The sequence below is a fragment of the Canis lupus genome, chromosome 4 (genome assembly GCF_011100685.1).
Source record: "Canis lupus familiaris isolate Mischka breed German Shepherd chromosome 4, alternate assembly UU_Cfam_GSD_1.0, whole genome shotgun sequence".
Taxonomy (NCBI): Eukaryota; Metazoa; Chordata; class Mammalia; order Carnivora; family Canidae; genus Canis; species Canis lupus.
This window is the reverse complement of record NC_049225.1, coordinates 22,479,989-22,497,072: the sequence shown is the minus strand read 5'-3', so window position 1 is coordinate 22,497,072 and position 17,084 is coordinate 22,479,989.

The window sequence follows — 17,084 nt, the reverse complement described above, 5'->3', positions numbered from 1 at the left end:
GTGAACAGGGCTTTCGTCACTCTTTGAAGCCCAACTCCTCCTTCAAGATCAAGCCCCAACTCTTGTCTTCCAGAAAGCATTGTACCATGTCCCTATGTCACTCAGGTGCCTGCACAGCCGTGTTCCCTTATAGCTACAGTGACCTTGCTCACACCCTCCAGATGGCACTGCTCAGACAGGGATGAAGACACGGCCCTCCATGGGCAGCCCGGAGCAGATCATGTGGCCGGGCACCCAGGGCCCAGGGGGGGAAGGCCATCAGACGGGGCTCCTCGGGATTTGGGCTGAGGATACGGTGAATTAGAGCAAGAGTGCATAGCAAGAAGGATGAACAGGCAAATGGGGGGAAGCTGTCCCGGGAAATGGGGAAAGGGAGGAGGACAGAGAGACCCCTGAGAGAAGCAGCCCAGAGCGGCTGGCCCCCGGCCACCTGACGTCCCTGCCAGGGAACCCCTGTATCTCATGGCCCCTAGAATGAACTTGGGGCCCACAGACTAAGTGTTCAGCAGATTCCTTCTACTGACCGGGGGCCATCTAAGCCGCCCCTTGGCCCCTTTGTGGAGAAAAGAGCTAAGGAGCCAGGCAACCTGAGAACACGAGGCCGGGCATGGAGGGGGACCATTCAGTACAGGGACTGTCACAGGGTTGTGCTCCCTCAGGGGCCCATCAGGAATACCTGTTGTGGCCCTGAATTCAGGCCCCATGTCCCCAGGAGGTCCTAGCAGCTGGGACCCTATCACAACTGGGGGTGAGGCTGAGGATCTCTGGGGGATGTTGAGGCAGGAAGAAGACCGAGAAGCATGGCCTGACCAGACTCCATTGTTGACTAAGGAGGATACCAAGGCCCAGGGAGGGCCTTGCTGAGGCCAAAGGTGAGATGGCCAGGCAGGGCAGGCACAAACGCTGGCTCCCGATGGAGGCTTGATGTTTCCAGCACATCTCGCAGCCTCTCTGGGGAGATTTGGTTTCCTCCCTGGCTTCTGCACGACCTTGGGCTGGTCACCTCCACTCCCCCCATCTGGTCTCCTCCTGCATCTTAAAGAGGCCTGAAGCTCAGCATCAGGGATGTGGACTCAGAAGTGTCCAGCCACTGCCTGGAACCAGGCTGTTGCAGCGGGAGCAGGGCTGGGTGACCTTCCAGAGCCAGCACCCCTGCACCTCTGCCAGGTTGCTCAGACAAGAGGGCGCCAGGGGCCTGGGCCGGAGGTGTCCACTCAGACTTGTCACCTCCAGGGCACCCGTGCCCAGCTGATCACCTCCCCAGCCCCCTGCTCTCCGAGGCGTCAGATCCCCGGTGCTCCAGAATAAGCCTCTCTGGCAGCTTTTCATCCCAGCCTATCGTCTCTGTTGCTCCATCCTGGTTCCGGGGCAGGGGTGTATGTCTGTGTGCATGATGGTGTGAAAGCATGGGGGTCTGAAGGTGGGTGTGGGTGTGTGAAGGGGTGTGTGTGTGTGTGTGTGTAGATGGAGGTAAGTGTGTGCAGCTGTGCATGTGTGTGCATTGATGAAAGTGGGTGTGGGTGAAAGTGTGTGTGCAGATGGAAGTGGGTGTAGGTGTGTGCAGCTGTGCATGCATGTGCATTGATGAAAGTGGATGTGGGTGGAGGTGTGTGTGTGGATGGAGGGGTGTGGGTGTGTGGGTGGAGGTGAGTGTGGGTGTGTGCAGCTGTGCAGCTGTGTGCATGCACAAAGATGTGTGTTTGGGGGGAATGCAGGTAGGTGTGAGTGTCTGAATGGGGGGGCTGCATACCTGGGATGGCAGCCACAAGGGAGCGTGGCTATCGCTCAGGGTGTGCCCGGCAAAGGAGCAAGGCTGGGGGATCCAGCCCCCAGAGAGCGAGAACGAGGCAGGAACTAGTCCTGCAGCCACTGTGCCCTCCCGAGGGGTCTGAGCCACCCAGCGAGTGGCTGGAGGGCAGAGCGGCAAGGAGGGCTCCAGGCTGTGAGGGCCAGTGGTCTTCCGAGGTCCGTGTCAAGGTCGGCATGGGCCTGAGCTGCCCGGCTCCTGGGTGGGGGTCCCCTTCCTTAGACCATCTGCTCCATATCCCCCGAGTCTGCTGAGTGACGGGCAGCAGCCTGGGCCCACTACGGGGAGCCCAGGCCCCCGGCTCTGCCCCTCTGAGGACTGAGGTCTAAAAGGAGCGCTCTGCACCCCCGACGGCCCCCTCAGCCTGCCCCTCTCACTGTGAAGAGCCACCTCGCACAGACTGAGGCTCCCACCTGCCCCCCCCCCGACCAACCCCCCCCCCACCTCCTCCTTCCTCGGCAGGAAGCTAGGGCCGGAGGAGGCAGGGGGAGGTGGAGCACAGCCAGGGCCCTGGCAGGGGATGGCGGACAGACAGCCGGGGCAGGCCTCGCATCCCTCTCCCCGCCTGAGAAAGAGGGAGGCTCTTGCTCCCTGCCCCTCTGTACCACCCTCCCCACCCCAGGGTACCCCCTCCTTGCACTGTCCCCATGTGGACCCAGAAGGAGACTAAAAGTCTAGAAGTTAATCCCTGGCCAGGAGGAGAAAGCAGAGGCTGATGCTCCTAGTCAGAGGGTGGTGGGTAACGATGGGTGCAATCTCTCCAGCCACCCAGCCACCCCCGTCCCCATGTTACAGAAAGAAAAAGAGTCCTCAGGGAAGGGAAGCAAGGGGGCAGGGCCTCTAGCTGGCCTGGCCTATCATCATGAAGAATTCCTGGTCGAGAGGCCTCCATGTCTGTCCTTCCCAGCTAGTCGGGCTACAGTGCCAGGGAAGGAGGTGTTCCAGAACATTCCTGCTGGCCTCCGAGGTCCTTGTGAGGACCAGAGCTGTGCTAGCTTGGGAGGGGTGATCCCCCCAACACATCCTTGTCCCAGTTTGCCCACGACTTCCCAGGTTTTAGCACTGACGGTCCCACATCCCTGGGAACCCTGTAGTCCCAGGCAAACCAGGACGGTTGGTCACCCTACTCCAACCAACAGGGGACATCGCTCAGTGGCTTCCATGTACTTTGGGGCCAGACCGGAGTCACAGAGGACGGGGAAGTCTCAGAGGCCACCAGCTTAACCTCTCTCCTCTGAGCTCGTTCCTACCAGCCTCTGCTTGAATGCCCCCAGCTCCCGGGAGCTCACCACCACATTAGGAACCTTACTTTGTTATGGAGCATCTCCACATGCGAGAATGTTCTTCTTACAGAAGGCTGACAGCTGCCTTCCTGTGGCTTCTCCCCCTCCCGACCCCCGCCTTTCTCCCACTCCCGAGAACACCCAGAAGACATGTGCCTCCTTCCAGGTCCTTGCCCTTCAGACACTTGAAAGCTGTGATCACACCGCCCGGGGCATCTTGGGCCTGTCTTCTCCAGTGAGTGATTTCCAGGCCTTCTCCCTTCATCCAGCCTGGGTGTGCTGCTGATGGACAGACAGCAGCCCCGGGGGCCCATCTCATGGCCCCACTCCCACCATGCCATCCCCGTGCCCTTCCCCTGCCTCGTGCCCTCCCAGGACCCCCACTTCCAACCTCCCCATCTGCAGAATCCATTGGGCCCTGGCTGCACCCCCCCTGAAATTTCACACACATTAATGGAGCACCTACTGTGTACCAGCCCCAGTTGGAGTTTAAGAGATGAGGGGAGGTCTGGGGGGCTGTGAGGCTGTCTCAGGGATGGGCACCTGAGCCGTCTCCAGGCTCCAGGTCACTCTGAACCAGGTGAAGGGGGAAGAGGGGGCTCTAAAGAGGGGTGCAAATCCACAGCTTGGAGAGCAGGGCACCCTAAGTGCAGCGGGAGCCATTGGGAGCAGCAGGGTAGGCATGCAGCCCCTAAGGGAGGCGACAGGCCCGTCCTCCCCCAGGCTTCACCCGCTGGCCTGTCACGTTCCTCCCTGAGATCTAGACTGAGGCAGCCTCTCCCTCCTGCCCTGCATCCCCCGTCACCTCCACACCGTAAACCTGTCTTGTAAAAGCCGGTGGAAGGCCTGGCCGTCAGCCACAAAAGCCTTCCCGGGCCTTCTCTGGTCGCGCGTGGCTCCTGGAGAAAGCAGGAGGGGGCAGGAGGCTGGCATCCGCTGCTCGGCAAATCTATCAAAGACACTTTCTATCCCTTCCCGACATTCCTCGGTAAAAGCCACTCGGCTGCGTTTACAAATTACAGAACTCATTTGATGTCAGGGCCCTGGCTAATGGCCTGGGCAAATCCAGCAGGAACAGATGGGCCCCTCCCGCTCGGCTCCCGCCTGGCTGTGCCACCTTGAGTCACGGTGTCTCAGCCTCGCCTCCTTGTCTGTAAGGTGGGGGTGCAGGTGGCTGTGTGGCTCGATGGTATCCCACGTGGGGGCCGGCTCGGAGCAGGTCCCTAGTAAAGGACGGTGGCGAGGATGTGCATGGAGGCCTGTGTGAGGCCGCAGCCTGGGGACAGGCGACGGGGGTCAGAACCCAAGGCCTGGGGTTTCCAGCCCCTGACTGTTATCTCTCTGCCAGGCAGGCCTCCTGCATCACTGGGCCTCTGTGGGTGAGGAGGCCTGGAAACAACCAGGCTTATGCACAAAGGGGGATCCTCCTCCTCCTCTTCCTCCTCCCCTTCCTCCTCTTATACAGCAAACTTTAGAACCTGTCCCCTTGTCCTCTCTGAGCCTTCCCACATCAAGACTGTTCTAGCCCTTAGAAGTGCATCTTAGAAGTTCAAGCACTCCGTGAACTGATTGGTTGAGCTTCTCTAGATCCTGGGTTAAGAAGGATTCTGAGGCTGCTTCCAGTTGATGAGTGATGTATGCCATTGGCCTTGGCCGGTGTGAGGTGGCCCCGAGTATGGCCCCGTGCTTTGCCATCCTTTCCCCTTCCAACCCCCGTAGCTGATAGTCAAGAAGGTGCATGGGGAGTTAAGAAAGGGGGTGATGTTCCCTGAGCACCCGCTGTGTGTTAACATGCCAGCCACCATGTCCATACACCATCCCCTCCCGACAACCCCAACCGTTTGACAAAAGCTCTGAGGTTAGAGCAGTCACCCAGCAAGCTGTGGCTCCCAGGAGCCATCGCACTGGATTCCGGGGTGTCAAAGGACATAGGACAACCGAGGAGCAGATCCTTGGAGCGGAGGAGCCCGGACGTGCCGTGTGCGGATGGAATGGCACAGCAGGAGGCCGCGGGCACCTCACAGAGAGGGGATGAATCGTCATGGGCGGGAAGCTTCCCCTGGCAGGAGTTTCTTATTTATCACTTGAGAAGTACAACAGAGCAAATTGTTAGTAGTTCTGGAAAAGCCAATCGTCCTCCAATTTGAGCCACGCCGGGAACTTTTCAGGGGGCTTTCATGTGTGCGACTTTGTCGGAGCTGCTGAGAGGCCCTATGCAGGGCGGCGGTGGCTTGGTCTGCCCCAGCTCATCGAGGAGGGAGGGAGGCGATGGGAGGCGATGGGACCTACACCCCCAACTCGTGGTGCCACCGATCAGGGACATGTTCCCAAGCTTCTTAGCTTACCTTCTGGAGGAAGGGCATCGTGCCCCCGCCTTCCTCCTCCTCCCCATCCCTCTCACCCCGACTCTTATGGTGTCCAGGGCTTTCCATGCACCACCTCTAACCCTCACAAAAGCCACGTGCAGGGGGAGCTCTCATCAGCCCCACTGCACAGATGAGGAAACTGAGGCTCAGAGCAGTTGGGGCGTCAACGCCAGCACGGCGACTCCAAAGCCCTGAGCAGCCGCCAGCGTTGGGGGGGTGGCTCGGAGAAGCAGGGCCGCCCGAGGATGGCACGCCACACCTGCTGCGGTCCATGCTTCAAAAAGGAAAGAAAAAAATGTGCTCTCTCGGCCCTAAGCCTGCTGCCTGCTGGCCCACCGCCCGTCTCAAGTCAGGGAAGGTCCTGTCGGGGCCAAATCCTGTCACTGGAACGTTCTCGGGACAGAGACAGTCACCAGCCGGAAGGGTTGGGGGTTAGACATCTCCCTCCGGGGGCCCCCGAGTAAAGTCTGTGGGCAGGAGGACAAATAAGAGCATCACTACTCTGTCATCCTTTTGCTGCTGCCATGCTGAGTGTCAGCCCGGTCGCGCACAGCACACGGTGGACCCCCCGGAGAGTCTGATGGACACGGGGTCCGATGACCCAATGGCCGAAGGAAGGAGGCAGCACCTGTCCTCTCTGCTCCCTCCTCTGGAATTGGGGATCACGACCACTCCCCCCCAAGGCTGCTGGGGAGCCCGTCCACAGCACACCGAGTGTGCTCCATCAACAGGAGCTATTATTTCTGGGAAAGACCTTTACCCTCTTGGAGATCACAAATTAATCGCCTCTCCCTCGTCAGCCTTCACCCCCCCACTCCTGGATGAACCACAGGTCAGCCCACAGCCCCAGAAACTCAATCACTGTCTGATAAAGTCCAGGGCTTTTGTGTAGTTGCATGCCTGCCCCTCCATGCACACGCACACGCACACACATCGGGAGCAGATGTTCTAGAAAATCGAGGTGGCCTGGATTTGAAAGGCTCTGCATGTATTTCTGAGTTTTGTCTCAGAAGATGAAGTGATTGGGCGTGACACAAATCAATGTAAATATCAATGTCCGGGGGCCTGGCCAGCCTACGGTGTGAGGGAGGTGACAGTGGTGTCAGCCTCCTGCGTGACTGCAGCCGCTGTCCCTCCCCAGGAAGATCCGGGAAGCCGGCAAAGGGGAGGGGGTCCCCAGCATGCTCATGCCCAGTCCCCTCCTGTGGCCTCGTGAGGAAGGCGCTGGGGTGACCAGTCTGATCCCCTCCCGGGGCCGCCCCGGCTGGTTCTCTGCATCACGGAGAACCTCCGTTCTTTCTGGGCAGAAATGGGCCCAGGGATGCCTCTTGCTCCAGGTCTGGGCCGTACTGGGTCACTTGAAGCATCTCCCCCATGGAGCTCCACGTCCCCAGAGTCCTTTTCAGAGTGGCCCGCCACCTGCCCCGTGCCAGGCACAGGGGCCCAGCCATGCCCGCAGCCCTGCCCTGAAGGGGAGCCTGCCCCACTGGGTCACCGCAGGAACCGGTTCCGGTTGTACCCAGGGCCCCAGCGGAGTCCTGCCACTAGAAGGGCCTCGAATAGGGACCTGGCCTCATCAGGCGGCGTGGCATGGCTGAGACAGGTGAGTCCATGTGACGTAGAGGTGGAGGGAGGCAGAGAAACCACCTGGGCAAAGGCCTGGAAGTGGAAGAGAATAAGACAGAATCAAAAAGAAAGAAAGAAAGAAGAAAAAGAAAGAAAGAAAGAAAGAAAGAAAGAAAGAAAGAAAGAAAGAAAGCAAGCAAGCAAGCTACATGCTGGGGTGCGGAGTCACTGCAGGCCCCATGCTGGGGGCAGGGGCTGAACCTCATCCCAGGTTCCTGGCTCCCCTCACCCCATCTCTGATCACCCACAACCACACGCGGGGTTTCTTTCACACACACGCTCCCCTTGCAGATCGATTCATGCAAACGGGCACCTGCCCATCCAGCAGGTGCGGCAGGACCCAGAGTCCCCATTTAAACCACACCCGGGACCTCCACATGACCCTGTCCTGGTTCCACTCCCTGACAGCCCCCACATACACAGAGCAGCCTCAGTCAGGAGCCAGCACCTATGGCTCCTACCTACCTACCTCAAAGCAACACTGCACAAATACACAGACGCTGCTGTCACCAGCAACTTACTGAACTTGGCAGTGGACAAGGACAAGGTTGAGGGCAGTCATCAAGAGCTAAACCTTAGCAACTTGCATTTCACCCCAGAAAAGAGACAAGGCAGGCACTTGAGGCCCGTGGTTTTGGATCCACTCCAGCCCCTTCCGGAAGCCAAGCTCTCTGCAGCCTGTCCTGAGTCTCTATCACCACCTCCGCCAAGTAGGCTGCCCTCCTCTCTCCATGGCCCTGGTTGCCTGTGTCCGTATTTATTTATTTATTTATTTATTTATTTATTTATTTATTTATTTTATTTTTCCTGTGTCCACATTTTAAAGTCTGAACCATAAACTTCATTGATCCTCAAGGGTCTGCAGACCTGGACTGAGACTGCCCCGCCCCGCAGTCTGGGCGAGAGTCCCAGTGAACAATTCAAAATGAGCTCAAAGGCCATTACCCCCAATAAGCGGCCTAGCCTCTTGCTTCTCTAATTTGAGAGAGACGTAGAAAGACAAGGGGTGCGGTGGCAGTGAGGACGAAGAGATAGAGAGACGTGGAGGCAGAGGGGGAGATAAATGTGGAATCATGGCTCACTGCTTCTCTGTGTCCCTTACTAGGCATCCCGTCTGTCTTGCCCTGCCTAGCACCCAGGACACAGGGACCCAGAGCAGGGGCCAATGAATATTTTAAATGAAGGAAGGAGAAGGATCATAAAGCAGAGAAAGAAGAATGAGAAGAAAAGGCCAATAGCAGAGTAGCAGGTGGAGAGAGTTGCTGGGTCCCTCTCTCCGTCCCATCATGTCTGTATATTTTTTGTGATAGGAGAGGCTGACTATGTGGCAGGCCTGACCCTTCTACCCAGGACATGAGGTGGCTGTGGCAAAAGGGAAGCCAGACGCTGAGTTCCTTGCTCACCCCTCCCCAGCCTCCCTGGCTAGCCCAGTGCCCACAACCACAGCCGCCCTCCACCGGGCCGGGGAGCCAGGCCGGGGCCCAGTCCTCTGGGCTCTACACCACCCATGTGCCGAGCAAACAAAGCGTCCACGTGGGCATGTATGACTTATGGCTTTAATCTCTCTGATAGAAGGCCTTTAAAGATTATTTCAGGGATGAAAAAAAATAATCCTGGGTAATGAATCACGGCCTTAAGAAGCTGATAAGCAGGGAAACTGGCAAGGCCCGAGTTCCTGATTTAATTAAAGTCTCATGGAGACTCCCTGAAACAAAATCCATTGTAGCCATCAAGGTGATAAAAAGACTGCAGGTTACTTTAACTCACTTCCTCGTGAATCCTCTTCCCGGTGGAGGGGACCGATGAGGGGGCCGTGTCTTCGGGACACAGGGCTGCATCACTGCGGAGGGCCCCATGTCGGGCTGCAAGGGACCCCTGGGGAATAGGAGGTGGCTCATGGAGCCCAAGAGCTAGAGCAGATCGGAGCCTGGAGGACACAAGGTCGTAAGCTCAGAGAGTAGGACACTGTGTGTCCTTAGGTCCCTCGCTGGCCCTTTCTGGAACTCAGTTTCCAAACTATCACCCAGGGTGCAGGAGATGAGTCCAGCTGGTGTCTGAGAGGCACTTCGAGCTGCCCTGCAGGGTCCTAAGCCCCACATTTCCTGAGGAGGTGAGGAGAAATGGGTGGTATCTCCACGGGGGAGGCCTTTTTCTCTGGACCCTGCCCACAGCGCCAGCCTCCCCCAGCCTGGTTCCCCCTCCCTCTCCGTCCTCCCTGGTCCCACTCCCACACACAATTACCTGGTAAAAGTGTAGTTGCCAACACTCTTGGGGACACACTCTTGGGAACACACTCTTAGGACACACTACTGGTCCAGTGAGGGGGCGAGTGGAGCATATGGGTCCAGCCCGAATACACCACGGAGGGCAGGGCCCCCAAAGCAGGCAAGAGCCGTGGAGTCTTCCCAGCTCTGCCTCTAGGCTCTGCGAAGGCTCCAGAGAGAAGCCAAGTGGACTTGGAAGGACAGGATAGAGCCCGTGAGAACGTGACAACAGTGGCCAGTGGTCTGTACACCCTCGGGGTGAAAGACAGCTGCGCGGGTGAGTGCGTGGCTGGATGGGTGGATAGACAGGTAGAGGACGGATGAGCCAATGGCTGCATGGACAGATGGACAGCATCCAGGGGAGGTGACCGTGAGCCGAAGCTGGGTCTCGTGCCCTGGTGCCAGCTCCCTGTCTGAAGCCCTCAGCCCTGGCAGCCTGGGCCCGTGCCCCGCACTCGGTGCAGACGTGTGAGTGAGCTGCCATGTCACCCATCAGGGCCAACGCCCAGTGTCAGGGGTGCCGGAGAAATTTGAATTTTAGATTAATTATGAATAATGTTTAACAAAACTTTGTCCCAAAGACTGTATTTAGTTGCTCCATAGTGCAACCCTCCACGGAGTGGCCCCTGGGCCCTGTGCCTGGCAAAGGCCTGCTCCAGAGACAGGCCCCCCCCACAGGCTGGGCCCCGAGGCCCCGGGACCCCCTGACTAGTGAGTGTCTAAGGAGAGAAGATTCCAGAGAGAAACTGCAGGCTGAGATGTGGCGGTGCCAAGGCCGGCACCCCAGAAAGTCCTCGGGCCCAGGTCGGGGCTACAGGTGGGGCTGCCGGGGGCTGGCTGCCACCTAGCGGCCAGTGTCAGGACGGCAGGCTGCGGCGCCCCGGGAAGATGGGCAGGTAAGTGGCCCCCCAAAACAGCCTCCTTGTGCACGGTTAGGGTCCTCATGCACTTGGCAGGAAAGGAAACTGAAGTGTCAGGTCACCTAAACCCATACCCGGACCCTAGCATGGGCGTAGCTGGGTCTCCACCTCCAGGTACCCCCTTGTCCTGTTCACAGCCACTGCGTGGGTCCCCAAGGCCCACCCCGTCGCGTGCATCTCCCGCCCATCAGCCTTCATCAGTAGCCCCCTGTTTTCGAGGCCATAAAGCGAGGCCTCTCTGCACTGATGTTCAGAGCCTCCTCAACCAGCCCGAACTTCATTTCCCTGACTTTTTCTCGCCTTCTAAAATCCTCCTGTGTTCCACCTCCTGGAAACTTCCCAGCCCTCCTCTGGCTCCTTCTCGCCAGGCTCCTCATCTCTGAGGCTGCTGTGCCCCCCTCCTTCGTCTGCCCTGAGGCTGTTTCCAGTCTCCACGTGCTGGGCCCTGACCTCCCAAAGCCGCAGAGGGGCCCCTCATGCCCTTAATAAGCTCATCTATCCCATACCTGCGAGTTCCATCCACCAGCAACTCCAACATGCATTCCCGGGCCCAAGCCTCTCCCCTGAACTCCAGACTCACACTGTGCACCGTCCACCTCCTGAGAGTCCTCCCCCGGGACCCCAACAGGCCGCTCACACTGAAACGATCAGCACCCCAGGCCTCCCTCCGAAACCCGCTCACCCTCGGCCTTTCCCGTCCCAGTGGCACCTCTGCCTCTCTAATTAGGCCAATCTCTTTTGCATACGCCCCACATCCACTCCCCCACTCCATGTTGTTGGCGCTGCTTCCAGTATCCAGGGAAGTCTGACCACTCCTCACCCTCTCTGCTGCCACCCCCCGCCCCCCGAGGAAGCCTACTTTGCAGGGGCCCACGGCCAAGGGCAGCCTCCTGTGCCCACCTGGGCCACTGCACAGGCCCCTCACTTCCTCACTCATTGTCCCCGGCAGTCCCGGCTCCCATTCACGCATTCATTCATTGAAGGTTGGGCAAGGCCCCGCCATCGGGAAGCTTCCATGGGGCGAGGGCAGGGGATGGGATGGTGGTGCAGAAGGCAGGTAGTAAGCAGCCAGTGAGACACGACTATTACTTCACTGCCATCAAGATCGCTGCGCCAAAGCAGAGATGGAGGGAGTCACACAGCAAAGACAGTGGAACCCAGGTGGTCTGAGGCATGGAAAAGGCTTCCCTGAGGAAGGGCGTTGAATCTGTGTTCTCAGAAATTAGTCTGCGTCACGTGGACAAAGAGAAGGAGGGTGGGGAGGTGGGGGGTAAAGATGCACTAGGAGGGAGACAGAGGTGGGAGGAAGGGGGCCCAGAGAAGGAGGGTGTGGTGTGTGCTGAGACCCGAAGCCGGGCGGGCTAAGACCCTTCTGGCCCTGTGGGCCCTGGAGGCACTTACTGTTTTACTCTGAGGGCTACCAGGAGCACCTCTCAGGGTGGGGGGCTCCAGACCCATCGTTCGGGGTCCCGGACCCCTCCATACCTGATTGCCCACCTGCCCCTGATTCTGGCCACACAGGGGCAGTGAGGAGTTAGTGAGACACCAGAGACAGAAGTATTACATCAGGCTGGAGACCAAAGTCCTCCTGGAAACCCCAGGCTCAGAGAGCCTGCCTCTCCAGGGTCCCCAGGGGCCTCCCTGTCCCACACACTTGGTGAGGGTAGAGGCCCCTGTGCCAGCCCCACGCGGCCCAACATGGGATTGTGAGGGCCAGGCTGGCCTTCCCAGAGGCAGGGGCTGGATTGAAGGTATTCCCAGGCCCACCCACACAAAGGAGGGATCTGGGGTTGCCACAAGATGCCCAGGGAGTAAGGGAGCCCTTTTCAAGGGGCCTGGGTGTTCCCCCAGGGGTCGCAGGCTGACTTACAGGTGCTATGTGGGGTCAGAGAAGGCTCCCTGGAGGAGGGGACGGGAGAGAGTAGAGGAAGTGGCAGGAACAAAGCCGGCAAGTTTCGAGCAGGGCCTGCATCTCCCTGGCGTGCACAGCACCCGCCCTCAGGGTGGGCTCAGGTACTTGGTGTGGAAAGATGGTTGGATTGAGTCGGGTTTGACTCTCAGAGGTGGAGGGAGGTGGGAAGGACAGATGTGCCAGATGGGGATGATGGCTGAAGCGCGTACTAATTCAGGGTGCAGGTATCAGTTGGGGATGGGGGCACTGACGCCCTTGTCACTGCCTCTGTCTAGCATGGTGTGGCTGTACCCATGGAGCACACATGAAGGGAAAACTCTCTCCCAGCAGGCCCAGCAGATCCCAAGAACCCAGGCTCCCGGTCCGGGGCAGAGTGGGTGTTACCAGGGCCGGGAGCAGTGCAGGAGACAGTAGCTCTTGTCGGGGTGCCTCCCAGGGAGGAGCAGATGATGGACCAAGGCAGAGGGTAGGCTCCAGGACGGGGGTTCCAACAGGCAACATGAGGTCTCAGAAGCACTGGCTCAGAGATAGGGGTGCCTGGGATTCCATCCTGCCTCTGTGCCCCTCAGGGCCTCAGTGGCCCCACCTACCAACCGGATAGGGCCATGAGTGGATGGGGGTGACAGTGGCAGACACAGCCCTGGGCATGAATGCCAGGCCGTCTTGAGGGGGCTCTTGATGAGGCTAGGGGTGAAGCCAAGACTTATTTGAGGTCCCTGCCTTCCTTCTACAGGAAGGATCAAGAAGGACAGGGAGCCCTCCTTTGTCTGGCCTCCTCCCCGGAACCCACAATGACCCCTTTGTCTCTCACCTGCCCAGCCCAGGCCTGCCCGACCCAGGCGAGAGCTGGTTGTGTGTTTCTCCACCTACACGAACTCAGGAGGAGGCTGGCTCTGGACTCCTGAGGCCTTCCCAGGTGTCCGCTCCTGAAGGAACTCCAAGGAACCCTTTGGTGCTGGTTGTGCTCAGCAGAAGGAAGACCAAGGACATCTTTCCCATCATCAAAGATCTAAGAGGGCACTAGGACTGGAGCCTAGTCTGTTCCTGGTCCTTGTCTCTAGGGGAAGAAGTGGGACCGCCCCCAGGTCTTGCAGATGAGCGTGAAGAGGTGCCTAGGGTAGCCCAGGGCCTACGACTTCTCCCTGGACATGGGGCTTAGCCCAGGCTAGCCCAGAACTAGCGCCCAGGTCAGCCCAGTGCCACACAGGAACCCAGAACTCACACACACGGTCGTCCAGAGACACATGACACCCTAGAACATTTGGGTTAGTTTGGAACACCTGTCAGCCCCAGGCTGGCCCAGGACTCAGAGGTCAGTTCAGAGCACACAAGTGAGGCCGGGTTAGCCTCTGACACATAGATTTCCTTGGCACATCCAGGATGGATGACAACAAATAAATTGGTCCAGAAGAATAGTTTTTCAGGGGCACCTGGGTGGCTCAGTGAGCTAAGCGACTGCCTTCGGTCCAGCTCATGATCCCAGGGTCCTGGGATCCAGCCCCACATCAGGCTCCCCGCTCAGCAGAGAATCTGCTTCTCCCTCTGTTCCCCCACCACCCCGCCCTGTTCATGCTCTCTCTTTCTCAAATAAATAAATAAATAAATAAATAAATTCTTTTTTTAAAAAAAAGAAGAATTTTTCAAAACTTTTTAAAGCAGTGGAATTCCTCTTCAAATAAAATCTCGCCCAGAGCCCAAAGTATAAAACCAACAAAGCAGAGCTGCTGTGGTTGGGGTTGGAGGGGTGGGGGGTGCGGGGCGTGCAATGGCATGCTGGGAAACGTGCAACCCTCGGAGGCCAGGGAATAGCTCTGGCTCAGAGCATTTGGCGATTTCCTTGATGCAAATCCTCCCACCACCACCTCTGCAGGTACCAGCTGCCCGTAATTACCTCCACGAGCCTGTGAGCCAGCGCCAGCACCCAGACCTACCTAGGGGACCCCCTGGGCTCTTCTGGGGACACCCCAGGACTCGGAGGATCTCAATGCCGAGGACCCCGGATCCAAGACACAGAGGTTGGCCCAAGCCTGGGGGTGGACTATTCAATTTCAGGCTTTCGAAGCCTGAGGGGAAGCCAGAAAAATGTTTCCCAATCCCTGGCAAGCATGGGGCAAGTGGGAAGTGAGGTCAGTGGGGGAGACCTGGCCTCAAGAATTGCCCACGTGGAATGTGAACTGGGGCAACCACTCTGGAAAAGTGTGTGGAGGTTCTTCAGAGAGTTAAAAATAGACCTGCTCTATGACCCAGCAAAGATTTCCCCAAAGATACAGATGCAGTGAAACGCCGGGACACCTGCACCCCGATGTTTATAGCAGTGATGACCACAGTAGCCAAACTGTGGAAGGAGCCTCGGTATCCATCGAACGATGATGGATAAAGAAGATGTGGTCATGTATACAATGGAATATTCCTCAACCATCAGAAACAACAAATACTTTGATGTGGATGGACCTGGAGGGTATTATGGTGAGTGAAGCAAGTCATTTGGAGAAGGACAAACATTATATGGTCTCATTCATTCAGGGAATATAAAAAATAGTGAAAGGGGGTTATAGGGGAAAGGAGGGAAAATGAGTGGGAAATACCAGTGAGGGTGACAAAACATGAGAGTCTCCTAACTCTGGGAAACGATCAAGGGGTGGTGGAAAGGGAGGTGGGCGGAGGACAGGGTGCCTGGGTGACGGGCACTGAGGGGGGCACTCGACGGGATGAGCGCTGGGTGATATGCTATATGTTGGCAAATCGACTCCAATAAAAAATATACAAAAAAGAAAAAAAAGAACTGCCCATATGACTTTGACCAAGTTCTTTCTGGCTTCTGGGTCTCAGTCTCCCCATCTGTGCAAATGAGAGACATGAGGGCCACGGGGCCCTCCTCTGGTCTCTGGAAATCAGCTGAGCTTGCCTTTGTCACTTGCTGCCTCTGCCTCCTTCCCAAGCCCGGCACCTCATCCCAGCAGTGCCCCGGGCACTGGGTCACTCTCCCTCCACCCCTTGCACACCTGTCCTCAGCCAGCTGGCATCCACGGGGGTGTGTGGAGCTGGACACAGGGCATGCGTCCTCCTTTGTCAGAAGTGAGTCCTACATGTGCCTGCAGCAGCCCCACAAGCCTGGCCTGATCGATCATCTGAAGGAGCGACAGGAGGGTAGCTCCTCACAAGCAGCTCAGAACACTAGGAGAGCCAATCTAGACTTTTCTTTTTCGGTTGAAAATAAGAAAGCACCTGGTTCACAATGGCAGGTCAGCACTAGACCTGGGTCTGTCCCCAAGATGAATGTTCTCTTCCCCATAGGCCCCTTGGTGGCCTCACCTGCTCCCCGCCCTCGGGGCCTCCAGGAGGGGTTGTTAATAAGGATGCCAGGTCCCTAGGTGTAAGTGGGGACTGTCCCAGGCAAACTGGGCCATGCTTCAACCCTACCTTGGGAAAGCTCCCGGAAGAGTTGGTTGAGAACCAGCACGGTGTGAGGTGCAAGGGCACCTGTAACAAAGAGAAGACATCATCCTGCCCCAGAGGTGCACACCGGTGCCCAGAGGCCCCCACCCCCCACACACGTTTCCTGTACCCATCACGCTGTGCCCTCTGCGCGGACCAAATACGGAGATGTCAACCAAGCGGCAGGAAGGCGCTGATTTTCTAGAGGAAGGGGTTTGATTTAGGTCTTGGGCAGCATGCCTGCTGAGGTGGAGAGGAAGAGGGAGATCCCAGCCGGCAGAGGGCCCCCCACATACGAACACTCAGTGGTGGGAACCTGCACCCCACCTGCCAAGGAGGCAAAGCAAGGGGTTTGTGAAAACGGGAAAGTGAATGATGAAGCTAGAGAAGCACATAGCCTATACGCATACCCACGGATGAATCAAATCCAGACTATTAAAAAAAAAAAAAAAAAAAACCTCCAAATCAGAGAGAAAAAACCAACAACCAGCCCAATAAAACTTGACATGAACAGGCGCTGTTCAGTGAACACATGTCCAGCTGTCCAGCGAGCACGTGGGAAGTTCCCAACCCCATCACTCCTTGGGGAAATACAGGTTAAAACCACAATGAGATCCCATTACACTCCCACCACGATGGCTGAAGTTAAAAAGGAATCTGGCTCCCGGAGTCGACGAGAACGTGCAGCTACCAGAACTCTCTCGCACGCTGCCAGCGGGAATGTTAAGAACCACTTGGGAAACTGCTTGGCGGGATTGACGGAAACTAAAACACACGCCCGTGTCCTGACCTGGCGGTGCCACTCACAAGCATTCGCCCAAGAGAAATGAAAGCGGGTGACCATCGAAGGTGGTGGTGACACAAGCGGTCATCGCAGCTTCTACCATGAGAGCCCAGAGCTGAGGGCCTCTCTAATGCCCATCGGCCGTGGGGCGGATGAGTAAGTGGGGGCACCCAACCTTCAACGAAATACTACGCAGCGATGAAGAAGAACAACCAGTTGTGATGCACGTAGCTGTGAGGTGGATCTCAGAACGCGGAACGGAAGGAGGACAGAGAAACTAATTTGGGGGATTGAGGTCTGAAGAGGGGTCACCTCTGGGAGATTATTGACTGGCAAGGGACCCAGGGGAACCTCCTGGGCTGCTGGAACTCTCTGTACCTTGATCGATGAGCCATTTACCCATGTAGAAGTCCATGGAGCTATGCACACTTAAGATTTGAGCACTTTATCCTAAGAAATACCCCCGCAATAAAGTGGATTTTTTTTTTAAGATTTTATTTATTTATTCATGACAGACACACAGAGAGAGAGAGAGAGGCAGAGACACAGGCAGAGGGAGAAGCAGGCTCCATGCAGGGAGCCCAATGTGGGACTCGATCCCGGGTCTCCAGGATCATACCCCAGGCCAAAGGCGGCACCAAACTGCTGGGCCATCGGGGCTGTCCTAAAGTGGATTTTTTTAATCCC